The following is a 9,656-nucleotide window of genomic DNA, read 5'->3' as shown; positions in this document are numbered from 1 at the left end:
AGGGTCCTTGGAGGTCTTCTAGTCCAACCCCCTGTTCAAACAGGAGACCTTGTACTATGTCAGACAAATGGCTGTCCAGTCCCTTCTTAAAAGCCTCCAGTGATGGAGCGCCCACTGCTTGATTGTTCTCACTGTTAGGAAATTTCACCTTAATTCAAGGTTGCATCTTTCCTTTGTTAGTTGGTTCGCTGGTTAGTAACTGAGGTTAAACCTGAAATAATTTTAGCTGTATGCATGACACAATGAAGAAATTCTCTTAAAGATTTGATTATGTGCCACCAAATGTACATTTGTATGCAATCTTTCTTTCTTTCTTTTCTTTCTTTCTTTCTTTCTTTCTTTCTTTCTTTCTTTCTTTCTTTCTTTCTTTCTTTCTTTCTTTCTTTCTTTCTTTCTTTCTTTCTTTCTTTTTCTTTCTTTCTCATTCATTCATTCTCTTTCATTCATTCTTTCTCATTAATTCCTTTCTTTCTCATTAATTTTTTCATTCTTTCTTTCTTTCTCTCCCTCTCTCTCTCTCCCTTCCTTCCTTCCTTGCTTCCTTCCTTGCTTCCTTCCTTCCTTCCTTCCTTCCTTCCTTCCTTCCTTCCTTCCTTCCTTCCTTCCTTCCTTCCTTCCTTCCTTCCTTTCTCTCTCTCTCTCTCTTAATTCCTTCCTTCTTCTCTTTCTCTTTCTTTCTTTTTTCTCTTTTTCTTTCTCTCTCTTTCTCTCCCTCCCCCTTTCCTTCCTTCCTTCCTTCCTTCCTTCCTTCCTTCCTTCCTTCCTTCCTTCCTTCCTTCCTTCCTTCCTTCCTATCTTCCTCGCCGTCTCTCTCTCTCTCTCTCTCTCTCTCTCTCTCTCTTTCTCTCTCTCTCTCTTCTCCTGTGCAATGTAATTTAGATAAATTTCTATTTATTTCTAAAATTTCTATTTTATTTCTACACAGCCACCCACTTATCTGGCTTCACCCGTAGAAGTAACGGGTGAAGATACCTTTGGGAAAGCACATTGATTCCTCTTCAGTGACATACAGCAGGGCTTTTCAACCAGTGGTACAGGTACCACCTGTGGTACTTTGGCACCTAGCAGGTCGTATGCAACCATCCTACAAAAGTGGTAGTGGGGGAGGGGAATGAGCTGAACCAGTGGCAGCACCGCACAAGCCTGAGCGAGAGACGGCTGGAGCTGCAGGGCTGTCAGGGCTCAGCGGAAGCGCCAGGATCAGTGCCAGGATCCAGCTGGAGCTCAGCGCTGATCCTGGCGCTTCTGCTGAACCCAGAAGAAGCACCGATCAGCTGGAATGTTGCAGCATCTCCAGGGTCTTGTGATTTACATTCAGATGCTTGGCAACTGATTCACATTTATGATGGTCACAGTGTCCCAGGGTCATGTGAAGTGACCCAAACCTGCTGCAACTACCCAGCAGAGGGGGAGGGGAATAAAAACCAAATACCCCCCCACCCCACCCCCGCTGCCAATGCTCGACAGAAATGCTCACAACCATGAACACCTCGGACAGGAGGAAGAGCGCCGCCGGGCAGACAGGCAGGTGTCTTGCTCGGCTGTGGCTTGGGGGGCACTTTTTTCAGTGCCATTGTAACTTCGAACAGTCACCAAGGAAACTGTTGTAAGTCGAGGACTACCTGTGCTTCATCACTTTTTTTCTTTTTCTTTTTTTTTCCTCATCACGTTTCTGACACCTTGCTAGGCGACTGGTGGTCCTCGGATGTTGCCGTATCCTAAAAGTGGTACAATGGGTGAAAAGGTTGAAAATCCCTGACCTACAGAATCTTTTTCACAATTTGCAAAGCCCTAATATAGGGAAGGGATGCAGAGGATTGAACTTGTAGCATTCTGTCCAAACGCAAGTCATCCTAAGAGCTGTGGGTGGTGCAGTGGTTAGGATGCTCTATTCCAGGCTAATTCTTCCAACCGTCAGCAGTTTGATCCTGACTGGATCAAGGTTGACTCAGCCTTCCCTCCTTCCAATGTCGTCAAAATGAGGACACAGATTGTTGGGGACAATAGGATGGCTCTGTAAGCTGCTTAGAGAGGGGGGGTTGTAAAGCACTATTTTCCTTCTTTTATTCCACTTCCTTCTCCTCTCTCTCTCATTCTCCTCTTCCTCCTCCTCTCTCTATCCTTCCCCTTCCCCTCCCTCTTCTTCTCCTCCTCCTCCTTCTCCTTCTCTTCTCCTTCTTCTCCTCCTTCTCCTCTCTCTCTCATTCTCCTCTTCTCCTCTCTCTATCCTTCTCCCCCTCCCTCTCCTTCTCCTCCTCCTCCTCCTTCTCTTCTCCTTCTTCTCCTCCTTCTCCTCTCTCTCTCATTCTCCTCTTCCTCCTCCTCTCTCTATCCTTCTCCTTCCCCTCCCTCTCCTCCTCCTCCTCCTTCTCTTCTCCTTCTTCTCCTTCTTCTCCTCTCTCTCATTCTCCTCTTCCTCCTCCTCTCTCTATCCTCCTTCCCCTCCTTCCCCTCCCTCTCCTCCTCCTCCTCCTCCTCCTTCTCCTTCTCTTCTCCTTCTTCTCCTCCTTCTCCTCTCTCTCTCATTCTCCTCTTCCTCCTCCTATCTCTATCCTTCTCCTTCCCCTCCCTCTGCTTCTCCTCCTCCTCCTCCTTCTCCTTCTCTTCTCCTTCTTCTCCTCCTTCTCCTCTCTCTCTCATTCTCCTCTTCCTCCTCCTCTCTCTATCCTTCCCCTTCCCCTCCCTCTCCTTCTCCTCCTCCTCCTCCTTCTCTTCTCCTTCTTCTCCTCCTTCTCCTCTCTCTCTCATTCTCCTCTTCCTCCTCCTATCTCTATCCTTTTCCTTCCCCTCCCTCTCCTCCTCCTCCTCCTCCTCCTCCTCCTCCTTCTCTTCTTCTTCTCCTCCTTCTCTCCTCTCTCTCTCATTCTCCTCTTCCTCCTCCTCTCTCTATCCTTCTCCTTCCCCTCCCTCTCCTTCTCCTCCTCCTCCTCCTTCTCTTCTCCTTCTTCTCCTCCTTTTCCTCTCTCTCTCCTTCTCCTCCGCCTGCTCTCTCTCCATCCTTCTCCTTCTCCTTCTTCCCTCCTTCTCTTTGTCCTTCTTCATATCGTCCTTCTCCTTCTCCTTTTTTCCTTCCTTCCTTCTCCCTTCTTTTCCTGGCACCTCTCAGAGGCCTCTACAGCGCTGAATGTCAGTTTTTCACATCTTATTTTTTTGTGCTTCAGTTAGTTTGTTTTTTTTAAAATAATAATAACAATCTACACTTGGCTAAAAGTACAGCTGTGCACCGGAGCATCCAGGAGTGTGAATTAAAGCTTCTCGGCCTCTCTCTAAAACAGTCCTGACTCAGCAGGATCCACGGCAGATGGGGAAGAAGGCGCGTTAGGCTGATAAAAGCATCCTTGTCATGTCTTGATGCAAGCCACACCGTTTTGATATGTGTCTTCCAATATCACATTCGTGCTGAAAGGGGGTGAAGCTAGGAAGATGACACCAAGAACACTTTTGTCATTCTGATGAAAGTAGCACAATCCTTATGGATGTTGCTGTTTTGATTTAAACTATTCCAAAATTAGACTGGAATCTGTGTTAAGTTTGCTTTTTCCCCTCTCTTTCTGTCTCTCTCTTGTAACATCTACCATGTATCCTGCTTCAGGCCTGGGTACAGCACGGAGACGGCATTGGTCGCGCTGGTGAATGATCTCTGGAGGGCTCGGGACAGAGGATACTCCTCTGTTCTAGTCCTATTAGACCTCTCAGCGGCTTTCGATACCATCGACCATGGTATCTTGCTGCGGCGTCTCAGGGGATTGGGAGTGGGAGGCACGGTTCTTCAGTGGTTCTCCTCCTATCTCCTGGGACGTTCGCAGTCGGTGTTGACGGGGGGGCAGAGGTCGACCGCGAGGCCTCTCGCTTGTGGAGTCCCTCAGGGGTCGGTCCTCTCGCCCCTTCTGTTCAACATCTACATGAAACCGCTGGGTGAGATCATTCGTGGTTTTGGAGTTGGGTATCATCAGTATGCTGATGATACCCAACTTTTCATTTCGACCCCAAACCACCCCAGTGATGCCCTCGACGTGATGTCCCGGTGCCTGGAGGTGGTCCGGGTCTGGATGGGGAGGAACAGGCTTCGTCTCAACCCCGACAAGACGGAGTGGCTGTGCGTACGGGCATCCCGGGATATTCAGGATATCCCACCCCTCATTATGGGGGGTGAGTCATTACCTCCTGTAGATAGGGCTCGCAACTTGGGAGTCCTCCTAGATTCACAGCTCTCTTTAGAAGACCATATTGTAGCTGTAACTAGGGGGGCGTTCGCCCAGGTTCGCCTGGTGCACCAGTTGCGGCCCTATCTAGACCGGGATGCCTTGCGCACGGTCACTCATGCGCTCGTGACCTCTCGTCTTGATTACTGCAACGCTCTCTACATGGGGCTACCCTTGAAGACCACTTGGAGGCTCCAGCTGGCACAGAATGCAGCCACGAGAGTTGTGTCGGGGGTCTCCCGATACTCCCGTGTTACACCTTTGCTCCGCGAGCTGCATTGGTTGCCAGTTGTCTTCCGGGTGAGGTTCAAGGTGTTGGTAATGACCTACAAAGCCCTCCATGGCATGGGTCCAGAATACCTTGGGGAGCACCTGCAGCCGGCGTCAACTTCCCTCCGCCCAGTACGCTCCCACAGAGAGGGCCTCCTCAGGGTGCCACCGGTCAAAGAATGTCGACTGGTGGCCCCCAGGGGGAGAGAGTTCTCTGTGGGTGCACCGGACTTATGGAACCATCTTCTGGTAGAGCTCCGGATGGCGCCCGACCTCCGCTCCTTCCGGCGCGACCTTAAAACCCATCTCTTTAGGGAAGCGGGCCTGGCCTGATGGGATGGGGTGGGTTTGTTATTATGACTTTAATTTTAAATTTGTACTATGGGCATTGTTTAATCATGTTTTAATAATTTTAACTTTTGTATCTGTCTTTTACGTATTGCCCTGTTAACCACCCTGAGTCTCTTGAGAGAAGGGCGGTATATAAATTAAATAAATAAATAAATAAATAAATAAATCTATCTATCTATGTATCTATCTATGTATCTATCTATGTATCTATCTATGTATCTATCTATGTATCTATGTATCTATCTATCTATCTATCTATCTATCTATCTATCTATCTATCTATCTATCTATGTATCTATCTATCTATCTATCTATCTATCTATCTATCTATCTATCTATCTATCTATCTATCTATCTCTATTCTCTTTCTTTCTATCCATCTCTCTCTCTCTCTCTCTCTCTCTCATATATATATATATATATATATATATATATATATATATATATATATATATATATATATATATATATATATATATATATATATATATATATATAATTTTAATTCCATTTATATCCCGCCCTTCTCCGAAGACATAGGGCAGCTTACAAGCTTAGCAGTAGCCTTCATTCTATGTATATGCCTGCTTATTAGGGCTTTCACACACACACCCCAAGCGGCATTATTACAAAGTCAGCTTAATTGCCCCCAACAATCTGGGTCCTCATTTTACCTACCTCAGAAGGATGGAAGGCTGAGTCAACCTTGAGCCTGGTGGGACTCGAACCTGCACTAATTGCAGGCAGCTGGTGTTACTTAAGGAGGCATTAGCCCACTGCTCCACCAAGGCCATATATATATATATATGTTAAATGCTTGTTAACTATTTAGATTACCTTGCTAGGCCCCAAACATGGGACAAATCTTTATTTCCTGTTTCAGCCTAACTGAAGGCCATCCACAGGCAGAGGTCACAGTAGTGACAGCTCATATTTGTGTATTTTTTTTTGAATTGCTAACAAAGAATTAAAGGGAGACTGATATGCATTTCAAACTTATTTGTTCTCATCAGTCAGCCATACACTTCTGAGATTCGAACCTGGGCTGAAACAGGAAATAAGATTTGTCCCATGTTTGGGAGAATTTAGTTCTTTATATATATATTCTATCTATCATCTATCTATCTCTATCTATTCTCTTTCTCCTTATCCATATCTATCTATCTTTCTATCTATCTATCTATCTATCTATCTATCTATCTATCTATCTATCTATCTATCTATCTATCTATCTATCTATCTAATATGCTATCCACCCAGAGGTGACTCTGGGTGGCTTACAATCAATTCATATTTTCTATATGTACAGTATATGATCTATCATACACACACACACACACACACACACACACACACACACACACACACACTCACACTCACACTCCATATTATGCAAACTGTTTTGGAGATGATTTTTGTAAAGAACATTGTCCTGTGTATACTGCAAATATCTGTGGGCACATTTAAGAGAACGTAGCATCAATATAACACAATGCAATAATAACATATAATGAAATGATCTATAAATAGCTATAGCTTGTGCAACAAATCATAATTTAACAAATCATGACTTACCATTTATTTCTTTGTTCTTTGTTCATTCGATTTAAGTACCACCCATCTCATTTAGCGGTGACCATGTTATGGGAACCCAAATAACAGAATAAGAGAGTTGGAAGGGACCTTAGAGGTCATGTAGTCCAACCCCCTGCTCAGGCAGGAAACCCTATACCATTTCAGACAAATAGTTGTCCAATCTCTTCTTGAAAACTTCCAGTGTTGGAACATTCACAATCTCTGAAGGCAAATATCAAAGTTATCCAAGATTTAGCCTGTTCAACATCATGAAGGATTTCTGAAAGTCTTCATTCCCAGCCTGTATTCTTTCGCGAAGCACCATCATGTTGGCCATCATTCTTGTATAGGTCCTCTTGAATTCCATCAAGCTGAAGAGTAATTACTCCCCATTTCAACTGAATGGCCATTTGTCAACCTGAACCAATTTTCAAAACCAAAAGGGCTCATTTTTCCTGACTCAAGTTCTTTAGGGAGGATGTTTCCTCCACTCCATTCATGGCAGGTGCAAAACATCACTCGGTAGGAATAGAAAGGCAAGTAGCTTGGGAGAATGTTGAGCCCTTGACATCCTGCGTACCATTTTTGCTGGAAGATACATTTCTTGCCAGGAGGTTGCTTTATTTTCTCCTGAAATCTTTTATCCTAATTAAACAGCTGGTTCTTTCTCAGCAGAGATAAATTCAGTTTACTAAATGTGTTTTTGGAGGTCCACAGCAAGGTCTCCATGGTCTAGACTACTTGTGGATAACATCTGGAGAGGCAGTTTCTGTCTCAGCCAAGATCTATTGCACACAAAGTCTCAAAGACTCCAAAAGATTTATATGGGAAAACTAGTAAACTATAGGGGGGAAAAGTTCCTTGGGTGATTAACCAACTGTTTCAACAAAGAAGTCTGGGAAGGAAGGAAGGAAGGAAGGAAGGAAGGAAGGGAGGGAGGAAGGAAGGAAGGGAGGGAGGGAGGGAGGGAGGGGAGGGAGGGGAGAGGGAAAAAGAAGGGGAGGGAAGGAAAGGGGAGAGAAGGGAAAGAAGAAGGAGGAAGGGAGGATGGGAGGGAGGGGGAGGGGAGGGAGAGAAGACAGAGGAAGGGAGGAGGAGGGGAAGGAAAGAAGGGAAAGGAAAAGAAAGGAAAGGAAAGGGAAGGGAAGGGAAGGAAAGGGAAGGAAGGAAGGAAGGAAGGAAGGAAGGAAGGAAGGAAGGAAGGAAGGAAGGAAGGGGAGGGAGGGAAAAGAAGGGTAGGGAAGGGAAGGATAGGGAAGGGAAGGGTAGGGAAGGGAGAGAGGAAGGAAAGAAGGGAGAGAGGGAAGAAAGAGGAAGGAAGGAGGAGGACAGGGAAAGAAGGGAAAGGAAGGGAAGGGAAGGGAAGGGAAGGGAAGGAAGGAAGGAAGGAAGGAAGGAAGGAAGGAAGGAAGGAAGGAGGGAAGGAAGGAAGGAAGTGAAACAGAGGAATTTGTAGTTAAAAGTGATATGGCATTTCCTACTACTGGGAGGTAATATAAGGGAGTTTCCTGAGCTGCCAATTAAACACCTCTGTGTTGCAGAGCTCCTCTTATTATGCTATTAGAGCAGGGGTGTCAAACTCAATTTCATTGAGGGCTGCATCAGCATTGCGGTTGCCCTCAGGGGGCCGGGCGGTGTGGCCAAGTACCACCCATCTCATTTAGCAGTGACCATGTTATAGGAACCCAAATAACAGAATAAGAGAGTTGGAAGGGACCTTGGAGGTCATGTAGTCCAACCCCCTGCTCAGGCAGGAAACTCTATACCATTTCAGACAAATAGTTGTCCAATCTCTTCTTGAAAACTTCCAGTGTTGGAACATTTCCATGATGGCTTCGCGGGCCGCATGAAACTCAGCCTTGGGGAATCTATTTGGAGCTGTCCTTGGTCCTGCTCTTCCCTTTGCTGGAGAGCCTTCAGGTTGCCTCGATCTACTTTTGCTGCTTCTTTCATTGTAAGGTTTTGTCTTGACTTCACATGACATAAATGACCATATACAGTCCCAAAAAGGGACTCGGAGATTTAAAGCCTAGGATAGCAACAGGTTATGGCTTCCTAAGACTTCCTATCTTTTTAAAATAACTCCAAGCCACCAGCGTGGACAAATTGCACATTCGGGTACTGTGAGGAAAGTTATTAATATTATTTCAGAGCTTTTGTGTGTAATCATTGACAAATGTTGGGGAATTTCTGGAATGGCAGAAGTCTTGAAAGAGATAAATATCCATCTCATCCCTGTGAAAGGAGAAAAAGGTAGCACCCAGGCATCACCCATCACTTAGTTGCAGATCAATGCTGGTTAGAATTCTTGAGTAAGGTAATAAGTAGATGGCGTGTCAGCTTCTAGAAAAGATTACCCTGAGCAGTGGTGTGCCTGACCAATTTCACCTCTCCTTAAATGATTATCAAAATAGTGGACCCTGTAGGCATATCAAACCTGGACTCCTGAGTACTCAATCAGATTTCCCATGATATTCCTGATAAGAAAATGGTGAAAGAGGGGTTAGATTTATTACTGTTACATGGTGAACCAGCTACTTTTATAGCAGGACTCAGCAAATGTCAGAAATGGAAAAATAGGAATAGGAATAGGAATAGGAATAGGAATAGGAAGAGAAGAGAAGAGAAGAGAAGAGAAGAGAAGAGAAGAGAAGAGAAGAGAAGAGAAGAGAAGAGAAGAGAAGAGAAGAGAAGAGAAGAGAAGAGAGACTGGAATGGAATAGAATTGAATAGATATTAGAATATAGAGTAGAGTAGAGTAGAGTAGAGTAGAGTAGAGTAGAGTAGAGTAGAGTAGAATAGAGTAGAGTAGAGTAGAGTAAAATAGCAGAGTTTGAAGGGACCTTGGAGGTCTTCTAGTCCAGCCCCCTGCTCAACCAGGAGAACCTATACCATCTCAGACAAGTGACTGTCCAATCTTTTCTTAAAAACCTCCAGAGATGGAGCATTCACCACTTCTGGAGGCAGGTTGTTCCACTGGTTAATTGTTCGAACTGTCAGGAAATAACCTCCAAAGTTACTTCCAACTCTGCTTTTTCTATATTCTTTATTCCAATCTCTATATTTAGCCTGAGTAAACCATGCAAACCTCTTCAGATAGTTTTGTGTTGTTTTTTTTAATGGAACAGGGCTTTAGAAGAAAAAAATCTGGCTCAGCATTGAAAGAGCTGCCTCACATCCTTCTCTTTCTTTTCCAGTTGCTTTTAAATGATCCCACCTGCATACTTGCTAGGATTGTGAAGATAAAAGCTGAGATTT

At 44.8% G+C, this 9,656-nt stretch overlaps 1 long non-coding RNA gene across 1 annotated transcript in view; it reads right to left on the bottom strand.

Moving 5' to 3' along the window:
- Positions 1-302: 302 nt before the first annotated feature.
- The window catches only part of LOC310635707, a 376,530-nt gene continuing 367,176 nt past the window's right edge, over positions 303-9,656 (bottom strand). The window contains exon 2 of the long non-coding RNA XR_014491485.1: positions 303-378. This is a non-coding gene — a long non-coding RNA (uncharacterized lncRNA). The remainder of the gene's footprint in view (positions 379-9,656) is intronic.

Source organism: Vipera ursinii (assembly GCF_947247035.1).
Source record: "Vipera ursinii genome assembly, chromosome: 2".
Classification (NCBI taxonomy): Eukaryota; Metazoa; Chordata; class Lepidosauria; order Squamata; family Viperidae; genus Vipera; species Vipera ursinii.
This window is presented reverse-complemented; position numbering and strand designations above follow the sequence as displayed.